Here is a 22,697-nt window from a genome sequence, read left to right as displayed (position 1 = left end):
GCTCAGAATGATATACATGGTATGTGGACAGGTGTGATCTGTGTCATGCCAGATATCATGCCAGTGAGGTCATTACTTTTGAATACAGAAAGCATACTGGGAGTATGCAGACTAGGAAAATCAGCACGCATCACTGATTTGAATCAAGCACAAATACTTTGGAGCCACACCAGCTAGCTAACCCCTTTTAACTATGCATGGCTGACCCCAGTGGTGTGTGGAATGCCATTATTGCCCCATCTCAATGCATCCTAAACCCATGGAACTTAAAGAGACCACAAGCTCTTTGCAGATTACCAGTGGGTTAATTTTGTCTTGCTGTTGCTCTGACTGTGTGACTGTTTCGTGCTTTTGGAACTGATTCAAGTTGCAGCAGTTTTCAGTGAACGATGTATTTGGCACTGAAGGACATTTTTCTAGTCAAAATGGGACTCCCAGCACCTGGTACATTATTAGACCTCAGAATGCTACATAATCAGAGCAAAAGAGCAAAGGAAAGGACAAAGTGCCAGACGAGGAAGGAGGAGTGGGAAGAAGCCTTTCAACTCTGGGCCATATCCATCTGAGATGTTCAAGGACTACTCTTCCTGAAAATCAGTGATGGACAGCATGTGCGTTGTCTCCTTTCTCCATAAAGACAGTTTATCTGAAGTGCAACTCTAGGATAAGACAAGAAGTGCTTTGCTAGTAGCATCAAGTCAACAATGGTAATTAAGTAATTACATTTGTCACATTAGTTTTCTCATTTAAAAGGATAACTGACTATACCATGCAGAAACCGACAAATTTTTTGGAAGGGTTCTTGCCTTTTGTGCCATTGACTCAATGCATATGGATTTGAAAGGTTCAGAATGATATAGGGCAAACACAGACAAATGGAAGTAGCTCAGGTAGGTACCTTAGTCAGCCTGTATGAATTGGGGCAAAGAGCCTGCTTTCATGCTGTATGACTATGACTCACAAAATACTTTCATTCTACAGCAACCTCCCTTGTTCACCATACATTGGAGGCCTTCCAAAACCCTATTACTTGCTTCCTAACTTGTAACACATCCTGTTCACTCAGTGCCACTGCAGCTGTTGATCTACGTGATCTTGTCATCTCTTTGCAATCTCCTCCCACCCTGTAACCTTCCTCGATACCTGTGCTCCTCTATTTCTGTCCTCTCGATCTTCCCCAAATTTAATAGTTCCACAATTGGCAGGCAGGCCTTTACCTGCCAAAGCCATAAATGTTGGAATTCCCTCTCAAAACTTCTTCAACTACCTTTCAGACATGTCTTCTAAAGTAGAACTTTGACTGAGCATTTGGGCTCCAGCCCTAATTAATGATTCAGCATTAATTTTTGATTAGTAGTTATTCTGTGAAGTGTGTCATGTGATTTCCAGCCACATTTGAACTAACACAATAAACCAAAGTGTGATAACCAACAAAAGATGATGGAAACTGAAAATGCTGGAAACACTAAGAAAAGTCAGGCAGCATGTGTAGAAAAATGAAACATATAGGACAGTGTGATATGGCGGAAGATAGCAACATTAAGAAAGAGGGCTAAATAAGTGGAACTTTTGAAATATATTAGGATAGATAAGTCCCCAGGGAAAGATGGAATATGACACATGTTACTAGGGGAAGCAGGAGAATAAATTGCATTGTTTTTGGCTATGATCTTTGTCTCCTCCTAGCTATATGAGTAGTGCTGGAGAATTGCAAGGGTGGCTAGTGATTTTCCTTTGTTCATGAAATGTAATCAGGATAACTCTGGGAAATATAGACCAGTGATTCTGCAGTGGGCAAACTCATGGAGGCAAGAGCCTGAGCAGATTAGATATGGCAAAGTTATTTCCCATGGTAGGGGATTCTAGGACAAGAGGGCACGACTTCAGAATTGAAGGACATCCATTTAGAACTGAGATGCAGAGAAATTACTTTAGTCAGAGGGTGGTAAATCTGTGGAATTTGGTGCCACAAGCTGTGGCAACAAGCCTTAAGGCTGTGGATGCCAAGTCATTGGGTGCATTTAAGTCAGAGATAGATAAGTTCCTGATTAGCCAGGGCATCAAAGGGTCTGGGATGAAGGCAGGGGAGTGGGGCTGACTGGAAGAATTGGATCAGACCATGATTGAATGGTGGAGAAGGCGCGATGGGCCGAATGGCCTTCTTCTGCTCCTATATCTTATGGTCTTAAGATTTGCAAGCACCAAATAAAGTCAGTCAACATGGCTTTGTGAGGGGCAGGTCACGCCTTACAAGTCTGATTGAATGTTTTGAGTAAGTGACAAGGCAAAAGTGACAATGCACATTAACGAAGGTACGGCAGTAGATGTATATGAATGCTTGACAACATTCACCCTGGTAAACTCATCCAGAAAGTCAGGAGGCATGGGATCCATGGGAACTTGGCTACATCAGTTCAGAACTATCCTGGATGACAGAAAACTGAAAGGCAATGTAAGTGAGAATGCTTAAATTGATCTTAGAGTAGGTTAAGGGGTTGGCATAACATTATGTGCCAAAGGGCCTGCACTCTGATGAATTGTTCCATGTTCTATGTTTTATGACACATCTGATTGAGTAGCTAATAAAGTAGCAGTTAAGATTAGGCTCCGTTATCAGCTGTGTTGCTAATGGCACTTTAATTAACCATCCCACTGATACTCTGTGCTATCTGCCTTAAGGCTGATTTATACTTCTGCGTAGACTCTACGCCGTAGTCTACGCAAGTGGCCTACGCCGTTGTGAGCATTTATACTTGTGCATTGGTGTGTCTGTGTCGCTCTTCAATTCACCGCCAAAACGCTAGTTGGCGCTGGGGTTTCTATGCCACTGTGTTGAGTTTCTTTGTGTACTTCAAACAATGACGACTGAAACTGAGCGCATCATGTTCTAGTTGGAGCTAGTAAATATTGAACAAGGGTTACTTTTATTGAAATTACTGCAACAGAAAAGAGAGAAGATGTCGGAGGAGATGGTGTGTACAACCATTGAACGGATTGAGGCAGAAGGAGGGTGAATTTTCTATGCTTGTCCAGCCACTGAGAGACATGGACGAGGAAATGCATTTCAAATATTTTCAGATGTTGGCAGGTAGATTTGACAATTTGACAAGAAAAAGCAACTGGAAATGCGTAGTAGGAAATGAGATGCTACCAAGCCTACCAATCACAGTTGTTGCGGTCTGCGTCGCCACGACGCGTGGTTACATTTTTAGGGAGGTGCACATCAGGTCACGGCATAGGGTACGCGGCTACACCGTACTTACGGCATAGATTCGCCGCAGAAGTATAAATTGGCCTTCCTGCAGAGTTATAATATGGTCCAACACAAGCTGGAGGATCAATGTCTCAACTTTGCAGTCCTCTGGACTCAATATTACATTCTCCAACTTTTAGATTCCTTGTTCTTCCTTTCTATCTGTATCAAAACTCACCACCTGCCTTTCACAACTTTATTTGGTTTTTCCTTTCATTATACAGTCTGCCCTGCTGGGAGTGTTCTACAGTCTTTGCATTGGCAACACATTACATTGACAAGGAAGCCAAATATTAACACTACCTGCTTGTCTTTTCACAGACACTGCCTTGCCTGCTCAGTGCTTCCAGCATTTTGTGACCAGGTACGGAGATCTCTGGTGGTGGTACGATAAGAGTACGCGGCACTTGCCATCTGATATATATTGGGAAAGTGAAGAAAGAGGGGAAGAATAGCAAGAACAAATGAAGAAGCGAAGTTGGTCAATCAGTAACTGGCAGAGCTGTCAATGAAGAACAAGAGTGTGTTTCCAATAATGGTGGATGGTCAGTCTTTCTCCCAGGTTGGAAATGTCAAATACTAGAGGACACACCTTTAAGGTGAGAGGGGTAAACTTTAAAGGAGGTTTAATAGGCAGGTTTTGCTTTATTCATATAATGGTGCCTGCAACATGCCACCAGTGAGGTGTTGGAAGCAGATATAAGGGTTTAAGATGTTAAAGAGATATTTAGATAATTACACAAAGAAGCTTGGAATCATATGTGGGCAGATGTGCAGTTTAAATTGAAGGGCTCTTTCCTGAGCTGTACAGTTTGATGTTCTATGTTCTATAATCCTATTTTCCCATTCATTAAGAGTTCCACGTCTCACTGACCATCAGAGCCAGCTCACAGTTCAAAAATAACTATCGCCCTAAAATAGAGATTCTAAATTAAATTCACATTCAAAGTTTCCATTTGCCATGCAAATCAACTAAATACCTTTGCAGTATTTCTTTTGTGACAGTCTTCAAATGTTCCTATATCATGTAATCCCAGAGGCTAGCAAATTGTGGCTGACACCCAGTGAAGCAGACTGCAGGTGGATTTTAGAATCAGAATCAGAATCAGGTTTAATATCACAGGTATAGGTATAACCGAATAGCATGAATGGCAGTGATGCTTCACTACCAGAGGAATTCAATGCCTTCTATGCCTGCTTTGAAAGGGAGAACACAACTACAGCTGTGAAGATCCCTGCTGCACCTGATGACCCTATGATCTCCGTCTCAGAGGCCGATGTTAGGCTCTCTTTAAAGAGAGTGAACCCTCGCAAGGCAGAAGGTCCCAATGGAGTACCTGGTAAGGCTCTGAAAACCTGTGCCAACCAACTAGCAGGAGTATTCAAGGACATTTTCAACCTCTCACAGCTACGGGCAGAAGTTCCCACTTGCTTCAAAAAAGCAACAGAAGAATAATGTGAGCTGCCTTAACAACAATCGCCCGGTAGCACTCACATCGACAGTGATGAAATGCTTTGTGAGATTGGTTATGACTGGACTGAACTCCTGCCTCAGCAAGGACCTGGACCCATTGCAATTTGCCTATTGTTACAATAGGTCAACGGCAGACGCAATCTCCATGGCTCTTCACATGGCTTTAGACCACCTAGACAACACAAACACCTAAGTCAGGATGCTGTTCATCGACAATAGCTCAGCATTTAATACTATCATCCCACAATCCTCATTGAAAAGTTGCAGAACCTGGGCCTCTGTACCTCCTTCTGTAATTGGATCCTCAACTTCCTGACCGGAAGACCACAGTCTGTGCGGATTGGTAATAACAAATCCTCTTCACTAACGATCAACACTGGTGCACCTCAGGGGTGTGTGCTTAGCCCACTGCTCTACTCTCTGTTTACACATGACTGTGTGGCTAGGCATAGCTCAAATGGCATCTACAAATCTGCTGATGATACAACCATTGTTTGTAGAATCTCAGGTGGTGACAAGAGGGCGTACAGGAGTAAGGTTTGCCAACTAGTGGAATGGTGCTGCAGCAACAACCTGGCACTTAACGTCAGTGAGACAAAAGAGCTGATTGTTGACTTCGGGAAGGGTAAGACGAAGGAACACATAGCAATCCTCATAGAGGGATCAGAAGTGGAGAGAGTGAACAGCTTCAAGTTCCTGGCTGTCTAGATCTCTGAGGATCTAACCTGGTCCCAACATATTGATGTAGTCATAAAGAAGGCAAGACAGCAGCTATACTTTATTAGGAGTTTGAAGCGATTTGACATGTCAGCAAATACACTCAAAAACCTCTATAGTTGTACAACCTTAGAGTAATGATGAACAATGGTTATGTTTCAAAATAGAAGCTGCACAATAGGCCAACATATGCATGCCTGTTCAGTCAATAAATACGTAAATAGTTATCAAGTTCACACTGGAAGTCAATAGCTCCAAGCTCTACTTAAGGCTTTGTTGTGGGGCTCTTCTCTGGTCTTTGATAGTGGGCGAGGGTTTTCTAGCAGGTCGAGAATACTCTGGGCATTTCATGGCACAAGTCCATCATCTTCATATAGGCTGACCATCCAGATTCTCAGCTGTACCCTTGTCCATGTTGTGATAAGCTGGCACCTGCAGACATCCCATCCTGCAAAAACTCATTTCAGGGAGGTAGCACCATCAATTTGCGGGAGACTACCAGAACTTCCGGGAGAGGTGGGATATCTGCACCTGTACAATTCTTTGCTGGCTACAGTCTAGTGTGCACAGTGCTTCCACCACATATAAATTCTGCTCTATGCCTTCCTTGGAACTAGGTTCAGTCTTAGTGTCTGAGCTGACTTCAACTGTGTAATCAAGTCATGTTCCATTTTTTTTTCTTATTCTTCCTTCTCTTGGTTTCCTCTGCTGTGTGGTCAGATTACAAACTTGATTTTCTTTAATGCTGTTGGGATGAAAATAATAAGAGGTGCAAATTGCAAAGAATACTAAAGGCACACACTTGCACCTTCTAAAGCTTTGTAAGTCAGAAGGAGCTGTAGATTGAGGGATTGGAGAAGCATTAGGTAATAAGGATACTCTCTCCTTAAAAGTTCCTTGTCCCTAACAATGGGTGCCCCAAAAATGGGCAGCACTGAAGTGAATTGTACTGCCTTGCATCCTCTACATAGAGCTGCTCAGCTTGTGCCACTTTCTCTTCAAGAAAAAGGAAGTGTGTTAATGTCACAGGTTGTGCTTGGGTGAGTTCATTGTCAAGGTCAAATAGCTGGCAGCACATTCAAATTCTTAGGTAAGAGCACAAGCAGTACTATACACACAAGGGTGCAGTGGAGCATATAGGTACAGGTCCTTCTTGATGGAGATTACTGTGGTAAGTGATGGAGTGTGGTTACTTGAGCAGTGCCTGAGGCTGGTGGTACACTTGGTGTAATCTGACATTTGAAGCTTTGGCTCTGAACACCTGCATGTGAGGTCATTGTACTTCTTGCAGCACCACATCCAGGTCATCAGTACTTGATTCTTTGACTGATGGACTGCTGCAGACTGCTTGTCAAAAAGTCATAGTCATGCAACTTGAAAACAGGCCCTTTGGCCCATCTTATCTGTGCTGATTCTACAATAAATCTATTGACCAGTCTGCTATGCCATTCAAGTGCTTGTCCAGGTGCTTTTATAATATCTGGCAGACCTTCTGGCTTGACCCTGCTGCTCAGACAAGATCACCAGCAACAACCTATCTCCTCAGCCTATCTCACATTAGTTTTAATTGCTACTAGCCATCGATTGAACTGTCCAGCTATTGAATAGGCTGAATTCCACAACAATTCAAGGAAGGAAGTGATTTGCACACTCGTTTTGCTCATTTTTAGGTGTTATCAAATTTAGTCCCCAAGAAGACTTGATAAGTGGTAATATAAACCACTGGAATAGGTCAAACACTTTTTACACAACAGAATGGCTCGAAACCTGATTTCTATCAAAAGCTAAATCAGAAGCTGATTTGTCACCAGATATCATTATGAGAGAAAGTGTGAATTCACCCAGACACAGAACGAAGAGAAACACATTACTGAAACAACTGTTCTCCTTTTTAAATAGGAGTCATTACTGCATTTATAGTTTGGAAGTTGCCCGAAAGCAACATTGACTGACTAAAACTGATTGTGAATGTTAATTAGGTTGGCAATTAGGATGCGAGTTAGAGTAGCTCGAGGCAGAGGTAAATTTAAAATGACATGACTTTGATCATTCTGAAATGTTTCAGAAAAGCCTTCAAACGAGTTGATTTGCTCATTAATCATTTTGTATCTGAAGGAAGACTTACAGAGTTGAGTACATGAAAACTATAATCGAAATATCACAAGTGCACAATTTCACAGGGCAAATTATGATTGTGATGTACTGGAAGATGTTCTGTTGCATTAGTAAAATGACATCCTATCTCGGCAGCCCTATTTTACAGCTTGTTTTAATTTACCAGCATCCGTAAGAATGGGACAGATTTGGTTGTTTTGTTCTTTTCTCTTTTATGTATTTTAAAGTGTGGACAACAATCAGAACTAACAGAAAGAAATTCTCAGCTCAGGGCTTGAAGAAAACCACAATGTAATCCTTTGTTATGACATTATTATTTCTTAGTTTTGCTGTGTGGTAAGCAGAAAAACATATTCTCAGAAAATGACAGGAAAGGATTCCTAACCATCCCCCAACAAAAAGCTTTGAGTCATAATGATAATTTGCAGCCTACGTTTATCAGCCCACTCAGCGCATACCGCAGCAACTGAACCTGCGAGTTAATTCAATTGTCAGCTGCCATTGTTGCTCCTGTTGCTGCTCTTACAACAATTGAAAGCAGAACATTGTAGTTTAGGGAACAAAGTACAATCAATTGCCCCCTGCCCCTTCTTCAATATTCACTTCCAACTTTGTTTCCTTTCGTTCCTGACTGAAACATACATGCATACTTAGCTCCAAACTTCCAGGATTTGGAGGGCACTTTTCATGTGTCATTTAAAAGGTAAAGTCATGAATATGTTGAGAACCTCATTCTTAAATCAGTAGCATAGTGGTTAGCACAATGCTTTACAGTTCCAGTAACCAGGGTTCAATTCCCACCACTGTCTGTAAGGAGTTTGTACCTTAACTCTGAGACCACATGGGTTTCCTCCAACAGACCAAAATGTACCATTTGGTAGGTTAATTGGTCATTGTAAAATGTTCTGGGATTAAGCTAGGGGTAAATCAGAGGTTGCTGGGCAGTGCACCTCAAAGGGCTAGAAAGGCCTATCCAATGCAGTATCTCAATCAATCAATCAATCAATCAATAAATGTAACCCACTTGACATCCAATACCATGGTCATTTGCTTATAATGATAAAAGAAACTCTGGCAAACATTTTTCATCCTGGCTCGGAAAAGCTGTGGCCATCTTATACTGAGATCAATCTAGACTGGAGACAGAGAGTGGAGCATTTTTTCCTGCAACTCAGCACCATCCCAACAATTATAGAGCGAGATGGCTGACTACAGACAACTCATTCATTTTAAGGTAAAAAGATTCTGTGATGTGTGACAAGAATACACATAGATTGAGATGTAGCTGTCCTGTAGTTGGTCTGCCACCTGTCTTCAGGAGAGAGAGAGATAAGGAAAACAATGGAGCGGCATTTGGAGATGTTAATGAAGGGACGGGAGAGTTTAACGGAAGGAGAGCTGTCAAGATCGGCTCCCCCTTTGAACCCTGAACTGTTTGAAGTGATGGACAGGCGATATGCCAGCAGGGGGATAAAAAGAGACAGGTTCGCTAAGGCAGGACACACGACACCCCGAGGTAACGAGACCCTGGAAGCGGTGCGTCTCTCACAAGTCGGTGGGAAGTTTTCGACGGCTGGTTGCGGGATCAAGCCATAGACGCACAGGGTGGAAAGGCACGATCGGCGGGAACCTGGCGTGTGTCCACCCTTGCCTGGGTGCCAGGTTCACCGCAGGGAAACGATCGTATCTGGAAACGGAGGGGTCACGGTCGGTGACCTCAGATGACATCACAAAGGACTCGCCCAAAAGCTGACTGTGAAAGTCTGTGTGGAAACCTTGAATATTCATTTGTTTTGCTCTCTCTCTCCTTCCCCCCACTGTCCATCGCCACGGCAGCGATTACTGCGAACTGAACTGAACTAACTTGAACTGAACTTTGCGTCACTTTGAAACTGGTCATTTATCCCTAGACAACGATAGAGCTTGATTGATCCTGTTATCTTAATTCTGTGTACATGTGTGTTTATCATTGCTGAACTGTTGAATTTATTATCCTTTTGATTAGAGTACTGTGTTGCTTGTTTCTTTAATAAAACTTTCTTAGTTCTAGTAATCCAGACTCCAACTGAGTGATCCATTTCTGCTGGTTTGGCAATCCAGTTACGGGGTATGTAACAGATGTGACTTTTGGATCAACTGTGTGTACAACAATATGCGCTTACACTGTGACTTAAACATAATGAATTTGAACTTAAACATAATAACATTGAAACTTCAATGCACCTCACAGGATGGAAGATAAACTGTGATGCTGAGTGACATTGAGAAGATCAGACAGGCAAGTTAGAACCAGAACAGGGATAAAAACTGTTTGTACTTCAGCAGTACACAGATTGCAAACTATTCTGTAATATTTCAGGGAAAATCAAAAAGCTGGTTGAAAACCTTTCTCTCTGTTAAATACTGTTGTTGGGTCCAGTGGTGCCTATTCCTCATAATGGCAGATGAAGAACGTTAATATCAGTGCCTTCTTGTGATCTAATCTAAATATTCACCTGTGGCTTTCTAACCCTTCAAATAAGGCAGACTGAACAAAAAAACAGGTGCCCAAGCAAGCAGGTAGTGAATATGAAGTCAGCACTGACTAGATACATTTTATTTCTCAGTCAATAGATTCTGTAATAAAACAGGTAGGAATGAATTCATTAAATTAAGAATCCAAGCTATCATTGTGTGACTTAGCTGCATACTCAGAAGCAAAAGACCATGTTCCTAAATTTAATAAGGAGGCTTCTGGTATTCAGGGCCAATTCTAGAGCTGGAACACAGTGCAGAAGTTGTAGTTTTGCAGAGAGCTACAGAAAACGATTTTTTATGGAAGTAACAGAGTTTGAAGGAATATCTCTACATATAGTCATTATGGATGGCAGTTTGCTACAGGTTTGATACAGCCAAAATCTGAGGGAAACTATGAGTGACACTCAGAGACCTTTTGAGAAACTGTAACTTTGGAGCATTTCTGAATTGTGCATTCAAGGACAGACTCACATTTGGCCCATGAGGATCCAGTTGAAGCTCTGGGCACTAGAAAGTACTTGCATTTGATTTGGCTTGAAGGATTGCAAATTCTATGGGAAAGGAAACCAAATAAATATTTATGAAGTAGCAGTTAACGATGTAGCGCTAGTCTACAGTTACAGGTTGACTTCTGAAACTTTTGTCCAGAAAGAAGCAGGAACAGCACCATATGATTGCAACTGGCATGAGCAACTTTGATAGACAGCCATGACACAATTAACTTTTAAGAAGTCCAAATACGACTCATGTAAAAAAGAAAAGAAACATCATAGTGCTTTATAGGATGAAAAACTGAACAAGAGGCAGGAATGTAGCAGCAGCAGAGATGGAATGAGTTTCTCAGAGAAATCTACAAATTTTACACCGAAAGCAGACAGCGGGTACAGAATTTACTCTGTTCACCACCCAATTCAATTAGTTGTCTGTGATAACATAATTTTAAGCTTGGTCTTGATTGACAGAAAGTCATTAGACTTGACATAGCTGCAGACTGTTCCATTGTGGGGAATGCCAAGCAGTTCAGTTGTTTACCCATAGTAAAGAGAAGGGTCAGTCTTAAGGCATATTCTGACCTGATTTTTTAGTTTTTACAAAGAAAATGTCAGTCTTGAGTAGCTAACTTAGTTGACCAGTGACAATTCACTACTCTTTCTACTAAAAGCAGATTGATGCTACATTATTTTCATCACTTAAGACTGCAGAGCAAACAGTGGACAGTACCCTTTTCAGGTCTTCATGATAAATAAAACAACGGAACTATCAGTGATTCAAAAGCACAGCAAAAGGATGAGAAAATGATGTCAGAATAGAGCATTCTGGAAACATTGAACATGCCAGGCAGTATTTGGGGTGAGAGGGACAGAATTAACAACTCATGTAAACAATTTTTTGCCACGGTTCCATTTTGTTCATGGAACCATCAGGTCTGTTTCTTTCTCCATGACTGCTGCTTGGCCTGCTGAGGACTTACAAACACTCTGTTTTTACAACAGAGGAATTAAATCAAGTGTACATCTGTTCAAGACGGATGAAGGGATAAAGTGGATGGGAGGTAATAGATTCATTCACGTTCACTTCCCCTTTGTCTTTTTGCCATTTGATCGCTCTTGTCTTCCATTCCATTCCATTTTACCTGCCGTATGCTCCCCAGCAACCCTTTGCCCACCCTCGCCTCACTGCGTTTCAAAACTTACTTTGTCACTACTTTTTCCACTTCTGATGAAAAATCTTCAACCTGAAGTGTCAACTCTGTTTACTTTCCGTGTCAGATGCTATCTCAGGTTAGGAATACATCCAGCATTTTCTGCTTGTATTTCAGATTTCAGATTTCAAGGGTTCGGATGAACCCATCAAACTGAGTCCTTCCACAAGCCATACAAATAAAAACAGCTGCCTAAGAAAAATGTTTCATATAAATTCTATTTGCACTTCCATCATTTAATGCAAGCCTGTTATCTTCTGAAAAGCACTTGTCTCATTGCAAAAAAAGCAAGTGTCATCATATTCATAAGTAAACATCAGTGAGACTGATTTTTTTCTCATAAATTGGGTAAAGCTGAACATAAAGTCATCTATCTATCACTCAGTCTAATTAAGCATTACTTCATTTTTACTCAATTAGCAAGCCACTCAGTTACAGCGAAATCCATGAGATATTCTTGCAGACAACAGTAAATGAATCATGAATAGCTTTAAAAAGTTTGATATTCCTGTTCACCCTGCGAAACTAGTGGAGAATGATTCAACATCAGTACTTATATAACCATCAGACGCTAAGTATTTCCCATGAGGCAAAAATCAAGCACCTAAATTGTCAGCAGATTTGTAACATAGAAAAAAACTGCAGCCATTTTGGCTGCAATATGACATTGTTACTTCAGTACAAAATCTATTCTATTTGCTTTTAAATAACTCCATCATTTAGCCACTGTTCAGTGCTCATGTTTTCTGTCTGCAGGCCACTGTAATTTCTCTGGAAAAGAATATGAAAAATATGCTGAACATGTTTTGACTGGAGGTTAATGATAAAGAACCAGTAGGAGATTATCAGATTCTACCCCGTGCCAGTGTTATAGTGAGTGCAATTGCTGATCCACTGACCCAATCTGAACTCCAGAGTTTTCTCTCTGGCCTCCTAGAAGTTTCCATAATTCAGCATCAGCAGGAAAGGAGTCAAAGGTCATTTATGCAGCATTTTCGCCCTGGTTTTGCAGTCACTGAGTAGTGCCTTAACCCTTCCTAACCCAGGATCAGTCGCTTTAATTATTCTTAGTGCAGAGGATTGAATTTGGCTTGAAGGCTTTAACCTTTCTCAAAGCAAGTCTGGGTCGCTGTGACAAAAGCTTTTACCCTTTCCAAAGAGGATCTCAGGGAAACCCTGACCAATAATTTAGATGAACCTTCTGTAACTGTGAGGAACAGTAAGCTATTTAACGATAATCGAATATGAAAAATCAATCTTGGCCCTAAAATTAGGCAACCTTCATGCTGAAAATGCAGCAGCCCAAAACCCTGTGCATTGTTTCTTATTGTTAACCTGCTTCTGAGGGCAAATGTGCCCAGAAATTCATTTGCACAATGCAAATCAGTGTTATACAATTGAAAATTGATTTTTTTTTCTCATGTTGAAATGCGGTGACCATTATTTTCTGATTGTTTTCCATCACTTCAGAAATGTGACTATCACCTTATGGAGTGAGTCAATCTAGTGCCCAGGTGCAATTTCTGTGTTGGGTGCAATGTATAAGGATAGAGCTTACTGTTCTGGTATGAGGGTTACCCACCAGCTTCTCATTGCCTGTCAAACAAGCGGGACAGAAGCCTGATGTCCCACACCACCAGGTTCAGGTACAGCTACTTTTCTACAACCACCATGTCCTTGAATTGACCTGCTCAACCTTAATCTTACCTCAGTGATGGAACACTATATACCACTTACTGCACTATCATAAGCATATCTCTGATTGTGTCTTGTTGTTCCGATATCTTGAGTTTGTATAGTCTCTTCTGTCTCTCTCTTCACTGTCTTGTATAATTTATGTATAATTTAGATTCTGGGTGTTGTCTGTACCCATGTATATGCCTGGGATGCTGCTGCAAACATATTTTTTCATTCTAAGCGCACCTCACTATACTTTTACATATGACAATAAATTCGACTTGACTTGATTTGAGTGAGGATTACTGAGCACTTCCAGAATAATTAGGCTATCAAAATGCAATGCTGGATAACAACGCCTGGAGTTCCCAATCTTAGTGCATTCTCCCCACTCACAAGATATCAATCAGCCCAACATGAGGCAATACCCTTTACCCACCCCCCCGTAGATTCATTTCCTAACCCCTTCCTCTTTTCCCACTCCAACCCCTCTGTTATGACACTGGCCCCAAATTCCCAATGGCCCATCTAATCTACCTACTTTCCATCACCTTCTTCTCAACTGAGGCATCTTTAATCCTTCCACAATCATCTCAAATCCCCAACACAGTCCTAGTGGTAGAACCTATCAACCACCCACTCTTTCAATCTGACACGTGAACCTGACTATTACCCTCAATTCTTGGTCCAAATCTTCTGCAGAGATTACTCTTCCCCCACCACAACCAACATGCTTCTCCATCCTCTCCCTGAACAATAAACACTCACCTGCACTTTTTCATGGCATAATCCAAAACTAGTTTTATAATTCTCCAGCCTCCACAGTCTTATATCATTAACACAAACAATGCACAAACATTATCTGTTTTGTTCAGTTCTCTTAAAAAGGAACCCTTATATTGTGACAAGGTGATTCACACTCTAACAACATTAACGGAGGGAGAATATGTTACATTGTTAGAAGGACTATTGGGAATATTGGATTGCTCTATGAATCGGTACAGATGGAATGAGCTGAATGGCCTGCTATGTTGTAATGATATTTGGAAATATGGATTACAAGCACAGTTCAAGGTCAAACATGAAACTGAAGCAGTGTTTCGTTACTTTCATCCTGGTTAAATATCCAGGAGTAGGCTCAGAGTTTGGATCTTAAACATGGTTGGTTCAGACTCACCACTGACCTGACAATAAAGGTGACAATGTAAGGCAGCTACTTTAAACCATAAGCTGCAAACGTGCAAGAAAGTTAATTAATTAATGATTAAAATTGGAACAAGGCAAAACACTTGGCTGTCTAGTCAGAACTCTTTCGACCTTTTCTTCACCACTCCTCCTCAACCAGGTAGAGCCTCTTTCTCAGCTGCTGAACTATTGACGTTAGCCTGGTACTGAGCAATGTTCCTGTAGCACTTCAATGTCTCCTCATTTATCTTGGCTTCATCAGCATTTGAATTGCCAAGTGCCACACTAACCTTGACCTTCCAGTGGGGTAAATAAATCAAATGTTCATCTGAAAAGTGGGCATACACGATTTTTAAGCCAGACAGCACAAACTTTGACTGTCAACTTATTGACAGAGAAAGAAGATTTTAATTTAATTTGTGAAATGCATATTTATCTATTCAAAATAATATGAAACAAGCAATTTTTTGAAGGTTATGTTTGGCATAGAGAAGTTAGTACCGGATAAATAGCCTTGCTTTTGACTCCCACCTATTTCCCATTGACCACACAGCATTAAAGAGGGAATTACAAACCTTAATATCAAGAACCAGCTCCGTACCATGATAGTAATTTTGATGAAACAAGCCTACGAAGAAACTCTTGCTAAATATATGGGGGATATACTTACAACTTAGACATCCTGACCTACATGAAAGATATCAAAAGTTTGCAAGAGTGCAGTGAAAAATTACAAAGATGTTGCCAGGACCTGAGGAACTGAGTTATAGGGAAAGGTTGAATAAATTTGGACTTAATCCCTGGAATGTGGGTGAGGCCGCACCTGGAGTACTGCGTGCAGTTCTGGGCTCCTTACTTGAGGAAGGACAAACTGGCTTTGGAGGCGGTGCAGAGGAGGCTTACCAGGTTGATTCCAGAGATGAGGGGGTTAGACTTTCAGGAGAGATTGAGTTGCCTGGGGCTGGACTCACTGGAATTCAGAAGAATGAGAGGAGATCTTATAGAAACATATAAAATTATGAAAGGGATGGATAAATTAGAGGCAGGAAAGTTGTTTCCACTGGTAGGTGAGATTGGAACTAGGGGACATAGCCTCAGGACTCGGGAGGGTGGATTTAGGATGGAGATGAGGAGGAACTGCTTTCCCAAAGAGTGGTGAATCTGTGGAATTCTCTGCCTAATGAAGCAGTGGAGGCTACCTCAGTAAATATATTTAAGACAAGGTTGGATAGATTTTTGCATAGTAGAGGAATTAAGGGTTATAGCAAAAAAACAAGTAGGTGCAGATGAGCCCATGACCAGATCAGCAATGATCTTATTGAGTGGCGGAGCTGGCTTAACGGGCCAGTTGGCCGACTCCTGCTCCTATTTCTTATGTTCTTATGTAAAATGAGGAGATATCTTAGAGGTATACAAAATTATGAGGTGTACAGATGCTGTGAATGCACTCAGAATATTTTTCCCCACAGCTTGGTTGAGAATACAACTAGAGATCATAGGTTTAGCATGAAAGGTGAAATATTTAAGGCGAATTAGAGGAGAAACTTCTTCACTCAGAGGTTGGTGTAAGTGTGGAACAAACAGCCAGCAAAGTGGTGGATGCAGGTTCAACTGTAAGAATGAAGGAGGGTGCACTTCAATAGGAACTAGAGAAAGGGTAGCAGGTAAGTTGGCCACCTCAAAACCACAGGGAGCTTGGTTCGATCCCCTGACATCCCAGAGATATGCTGGATGAGAGGTTGATTGGCTGCCTTAAATTACTTCTAGCATAGCTGAGCAGTGGAAGATTCAGAGACAAAGGGGATTCCACAGATGCTGGAAGATCTCAGCCACGTGATGGAGAACAGGTTACAAGTAAATACTTGCAGGGGGAGGGGTGGGATAGGACTGATGGGATTGCTTTGAGAACTGGCATGGAAATGATGGGCTGAATGACCTTGTACTGCGCCATAATAAAATATGAAATGTGAATGAGAACATATGAAATGTGAATGAGAACTCTGAAGGGCAAGTCAATAGACATTCACATATTCAAGTGGAAACATTGGAGAATTTATAAAAATGGATGTGATCTTCCTTCAGTGTAAACTGTACAGCTGTGAAACCTACCTCAAAGGCGAGTCTAACTTAACGTGGCACATATAATTGCACCCACATTGTTGAACAGAGGCCTATTTTCAGGCAATTTTAATGCAATATGAGTTCCAAGCACCTGTATAAACAGATACTACAAGCAAAAGAACCTAACTTGGCCCAAAAGAAATTAACTTTTATTTTTTTGGCACAAGCAGACATTGGAGAGGCAGCGATATTTTCAGATCTGGTTTGAAGCACAGGTTCTGTTCTTTGTTTATAAAGTAGACCAGCAAGTTGTAAGCTGAGTTATAACTGACGATGTGGATTTGAACAGCCCAGCCCAGCTGTGAGTCAGGCTTCCCCTTTCTGTCAGGGGATTGAGGAGTGCCCACTCCACTTCACCTCAAACCACAGTCCAAAGGACAATTGTCCAGGCAGATGACAACAGACTATTACTGACATAACTTAAGCAGTATGAGTCTGACTGGACAGTGAAGGTTAGTGTGTGTGTAATACAGGGAGACTCCGAAGAATAGGGGGACCTGCTGAATCAAGCAAGAATGTAAAAGCACATATTATGTTAGCTAAATAGTTTAACCTGCAGTGTGATGGTTAAACATTTACGGAATAATTAGCAGGCACAGCTTTTGTTTGTTTTTGCAGGACCAGGAGGTTCTTCATACTGTTGATTAACAACCGTTCTAAAGTAAAAAAAATGCTGCTAGTTGCCTGCTCTTCCTGCTCAACGCCATGCCAAGAATATTAACTTCACCACATGATCTTTCCAGGCCTGCAGGCAAGACCTAAGAAACAAATCAGTGGCTTTGCCAAGAAATGTCTTCTTGGATCGAGATCTTCAGCAAGGCTGATAAAAATAGCTTCGCCCTCAACCCCACCACCAGCCGCGCAGGATCCAGCCACTCAATCGTTCATTCAGCAACTTTACCTAAACAAACACGACAGAACACACACGACACATGGCTGACGGGTAGGAAGCAGGAGAGTACCCACATTTTGTATTAAGTGCAACACTAGGGAGAAGATGCCGCTAAAGGGAGACTACATTATTTTGCAAATGGAATTCGGCAGCATTAGCCTGATATAACCAACAGGCCTCTTGTGGTAAATTGGTGGATAGTCACTTAGGAACACAGAAACTGTGTGCAAACAAAGACTAAATAGTTTGCCTCCTCTCATCCTAATGATTCCATGATGCAATGATAATGAAGCTATTGACTGAACAGAGCAATCAATCACCCATCTCCTTGGGCAGGTCCAAGGGATCAAGGATAACGTGCCTTGTCCCCAGTTCTGTGGACTCTGAGTTGGCTGATAAGGCCAATGTGTGAATGCAGACTCAGGCTCAGAAGAATCAGGTTTATTATCACTGACGTATGTCATGAAATGTGACGTTTTTGTGGTACTAGTACCGTGCAAGACATGAAAAAAGTTAGCATGTTACAGTAAATAAATGAGTAGTGCAAAAGAGGAACAGTGAGATGGTGTTCATGGGATCGTGAACCATTCAGAAATCTGATGGTGGCAGTGGGGAGGAAGCGATTCCGAAAACATTGAGTGTGTGTCTTCAGGCTCCTGTAGCACCTCCCTAATGGCATTAACGGGAAGAGGGCATGTACTGGGTGGTGAGGGTCCTTCACAATGGATGCTGCCCTCTTGAGGCACCAGGTTTTGAAGAAGTCATTGACGGTGTATTAGAGGCAATGTTGCCTGATTGGATGGGATGGGGTGTAGGATGTAGTCTGTGAGGTGGCAGCTTCTTCCACCATTAAGCAAGGTCTTCATGTGCTCCTGACACTTGCTTTCAATGTTCCCTGGGCTACCCTGAATGCTCCTTCTCCATTTTTAGCAGTCGTGGGCCAGGGAGAACTAGGGTTCAGTGGTAATGTTGCATTTTTAAGGAAGTTTTGAGCATATCATTGAATCTTTTCTTCTGTCCATTTTTCATTTCTTCCTGTGACAAAGCTCAGACTAAAATGTCTGTTTCAGTAGTCTGTTGTCAGGCATACAAACAACATGGCCTGTCCATTTGAGCTGACAGTGTGTAATTATGGCCTTGGATGTTGCCTGGGTTAGAAAATTGATATTGGTTCATTTACCCGTTACTAAATTTGGCAAATTTTGAGGAGATGGCATTGACGATATCTTTCCAGTGTCTCGGGCTACCTTCTGTAGGTAGTCCAGAGCCCAAAAGCACATAAGAGGGCATGGTTTACTGTTGCCCAATAGACAATACATTGGAGGCCTTGATCTTCAAACACCCTTTTCTTCTGTAACCCAAATAACATGTTAGTTCTTTGAAGTCTATGGTGAATTTCAAGATCAATGTCTGCCTGTGTTGAAGGGTGTTCTGAGATATGGAGAGCATGTTCATTCTCCAGAGTCTCTGTCATAAACCTATATTGTTAGAAGATGTCGTTCTGAAGCAAGGCACTTGCAGGTGTTAAGCATAAGAGCCATTCTCCTGTATGTTTCTGTGAGCAGACTGACAATAACTTGGAGCATTATATGAAAATGACGTGAGTTAGTCAATATTGTTGCCTTCATCTTGCCATGCTCATCTGCTTCTAGTTATGCACTCTCAGCAAATGGTGGGTACTATACCCCGTAGCCTCTGGCAGCCCAGATGAGAAACTAGACCACGATCAGGAAGAGAGCCAATTGTGTCCTGAGAGGGAGGGGAATTCCAAAAGTTGAAAGGAGGCTAACTGTGGAGGTTGGGAGGGGTTTGGAGAGCAAGGAGAGGAATACTCAAGAGAGGAGAGAGTTAGGGACAGTGAAGAAAGAAGAAATGAGGGGTCTATGGATGAGATAAAAAAAGATCAGCATATATCAATCATAACAGACACAGATGTGGAAGAAGGAATATCCAAGAGGTAGAGAGATGGTTTGATCCACCCTCTTGTCTCTGTTAAAACCAGATGAATTTGGAATTGGATGGTCTTAGATTTGCATTTCCTCTTGTGTTTAAACTCATCATACAGTTCAAAAGCTCATATTCTATTTTATTTGAATTTATCTTCTGAAGTGTTTTCTCTCCTTCTCCTTCTTCAGGTGCAAACTGCCCATTCTAATTTCTTGAATGCCAAACAATCACATGAATTTAATTTTTACTGCCTACTCAATCCTTTCCCCAATCTTAGTTCCTTAACTTCAACAAAACTATCACAGGACCCCTTCTCTCTCTGCCAGCCCTCATCCATCCTGCAAAACTGCTTAATTGTGTACACCTTTGCAGGAAACGGAAGAAGTCTCCTGATCCCTGGCTGATCGCCAGTTGTCCATGCAGACGTCTCTGCTGCTGGAAAAAGGCAAAGAGAGTTGGATACTTTTCCCTAATGCAATAGTACACACGTCCAGCAAAAGCAAAACAAGAACTCATCACATATCCTCTCAGTAGGTACAATAATTTCACCAGTAAAACATCTGGGTTGATTTTCTTTTCATTACACAGGTTTCTTCCTCCACTTTTACCAACAAAAGCGAGGAGACACAGACTTACTAACTGATAGTTGTATCTTCTATTTCTGTCCAACTAGTTCAGTCTTCTATGATTCTGCATTATACCAGCACATTCATCCTAATCCCAATAGTTCCACCCTTACCTTTCCACATTCCACATTCCAAGATTACGCTGTCCACAAGAGCCACCTAATTGTTGACCACAGAATTCTTCTCTTCCATTCTCCATGACCTATTATTTTTAATACTTCTCTGTTTTTGGGTACAGTGACCACAATCTTTACTCTCCCATCAATTCAGGCATCATCATCCCACTTCTCAAAGATCAAACCCTTGATCTCTCCAATCTTGTACACCAACATTTCATGCCCCACCTCCCTTTGAATGTGCTGCCAGCTTCAAAGCCTGTACCTATTCTTCTTGAAGCCCATCTAAGTATGTTACATCCGGTCACAGTGATAGTAAAAAGGTTCCAACAAGTAACTTGAATTTGAATTCAATTATCTTGAAATGATTTCTTACTCTGTTCCTGCACTGATAATACCCCTATCCTCACTGAGGGTTATCTTTGTCCTCCTTTTCTTTTTAATTGTCTGCCTGTTGCTTATTTGCAAAATATCCATAGGTTTCCAAGTGCAAACTAAGTAATTTCTAACTATGTCACCACAACCTCTCGCCACTTCTCCACATTCCCATTATAGTCAGTTTATCTGACACTGCATAATGCATGAGCACAACACTTTCCATTACAACATTGGGAAGTTGAAGCCATTTTCTTTGGTTCCTATCATAAATATCTGAATAATCATCAACTCCATCTTTCTTCTCAGGAAATATCTGGGAAAAAAACTGCTTGCTGCCCTTGTTCTCCCAAGATGAGCTTCCAAGCCAAATTTCTAAGCAATTTTCAGACAACCTACACCCACCTATTTAGCATCAATTGTTCTGTTTTTGTCTCTGGTCATCTGCTTTGGAATCCACATCCACATTTTTGTAAAATCCTGGAAGATAGTTCTATTGCTCTGCAGCTTGTCCTCCCAGTTTTCACCTCCTAACAATGTATCAGCCAAAACTCCACTGAAATACTATAATTTAAAGTAAATTTCCTTCTGACCAAGGTTCCAAAACTGGATTTTCAAGTTCTTTACAAGTGCCTTTTTAACCTTACTTCTCATCATCTTTAGAACTGCCTTCATCCCTACAATGCTCCAAGATATCTACATTCCAAAAATTTTTGTCTTATGCACACCCCAATTTTAATTGCCACCCACGCCCCAGCTCTGAAGTTCCTTTCCTGAACCTCACTGTTTTTGGCCAGTCCTTTCTCATTTAAAACGGTACTTAAAATGCTTTCATTGTAAATTGCATCTATATTGTTCCTTTAATGGGAGTGTGATTCAAATTTGACAGCAGGCTGCATAAAGTGACAACAGGATCTTAGATTTTGTCAAAGAGGTTAGTTTTGCTGGCTGCTTAAAGCAGTGAAAAGAGCTGGGTTGGCAGGCAATCTTAGTGAGGAGTTAACAAGAAGGAAAGGCAAGAAGCTGCAGATGCTGGAAATATGGAACACACAAAAACTGGAGAAACTCAGTGGGTCTGCAACAGCTTTGGAGAAAAATGGACAGTTGACATTTGCCCATTTCCCTCTGTAAATGCTGTTTGACGCACTGAGTTCCTCTAGAATCTTCGTGTGCTGCTGGGGAACTATCCAGCTCGGGATGTTGGAAGCCAGCCATCAGTAGTTGAATGATCAAAATCAGAGATACTCAAAAAGCCAGTATTGGAGAAAAGTGAATAACTTGTAGTTTTCCATGGATGGAGGAGATGGCAGTACAAAATCAGAGAGAAATTTTAGTTATTTAAAGTTGAAATATTACTTATTATATAAGAGACATCGCAGGTTAACTAGGATGGAGGCAATGGACGAAAGGGCACAGGAAAGAGAATATTGGACAGCTTCAAGTTTATAGGGAACGGAGGACTGCAAAGTCCTTGAGCAGTACATTAAAGTAGAGAAAGGCAAGGTATGGAACAGCAGTTGGGTTTGAGCTGGGGTGAGTTACTATGTTGTGGAGCTGCAGATAAATAGTTTAGTCAAAGTCAAGGTAAATTTTATTATCAAAGTGCGTATATGTTACCATATACAACCTTGAGATTCATTTTCTTACAGGCATTTACAGAAAAATAAAGAAATACAATTGAATTTATGAAAAACTATACACAATCACAGACTGACAAACAACCCATGTGCAAATAAAAAAAAATACTGAGAACTTGAGTTGTAAGAAGTCCTTTAAAGTGAGTTTGTAGGTTGTTAAATTAGTTCAGAGTTGTGCTGAGTGAAGATGTCCATGCTGGTTTAGGAGCCTGATGGTTGTGGGGCAATCATACGTTCCTTATCACGGCGGTGTGTGACATGAAGCTTTTGTACCTCCTGCCCAATGATAGTAGCAAGAAGAAAGCATGGCTTGGATAGTGCAGGTCCTTGATGATGGATGCTG

At 41.4% G+C, this 22,697-nt stretch overlaps 1 protein-coding gene and 1 long non-coding RNA gene across 3 annotated transcripts in view; one reads left to right on the top strand and one right to left on the bottom strand.

The window, feature by feature from the left end:
- The window catches only part of LOC134353791 (potassium voltage-gated channel subfamily KQT member 1), an 876,116-nt gene that overhangs the window by 516,478 nt on the left and 336,941 nt on the right, over window positions 1-22,697 (bottom strand). The window lies entirely within an intron of this gene.
- Window positions 1-22,697, top strand: part of LOC134353792 (uncharacterized) — a 160,715-nt gene that overhangs the window by 102,224 nt on the left and 35,794 nt on the right. For both annotated transcript variants that reach the window (XR_010019681.1, XR_010019680.1), the window contains exon 2: window positions 3,575-3,852. This is a non-coding gene — a long non-coding RNA (uncharacterized LOC134353792). The remainder of the gene's footprint in view (window positions 1-3,574; window positions 3,853-22,697) is intronic.

The sequence above is a fragment of the Mobula hypostoma genome, chromosome 11, assembly GCF_963921235.1.
Source record: "Mobula hypostoma chromosome 11, sMobHyp1.1, whole genome shotgun sequence".
Lineage (NCBI taxonomy): Eukaryota > Metazoa > Chordata > Chondrichthyes > Myliobatiformes > Myliobatidae > Mobula > Mobula hypostoma.
The sequence above is the reverse complement of the archived record's forward strand: the minus strand, read 5'-3'. Positions and strand labels throughout refer to the sequence as shown.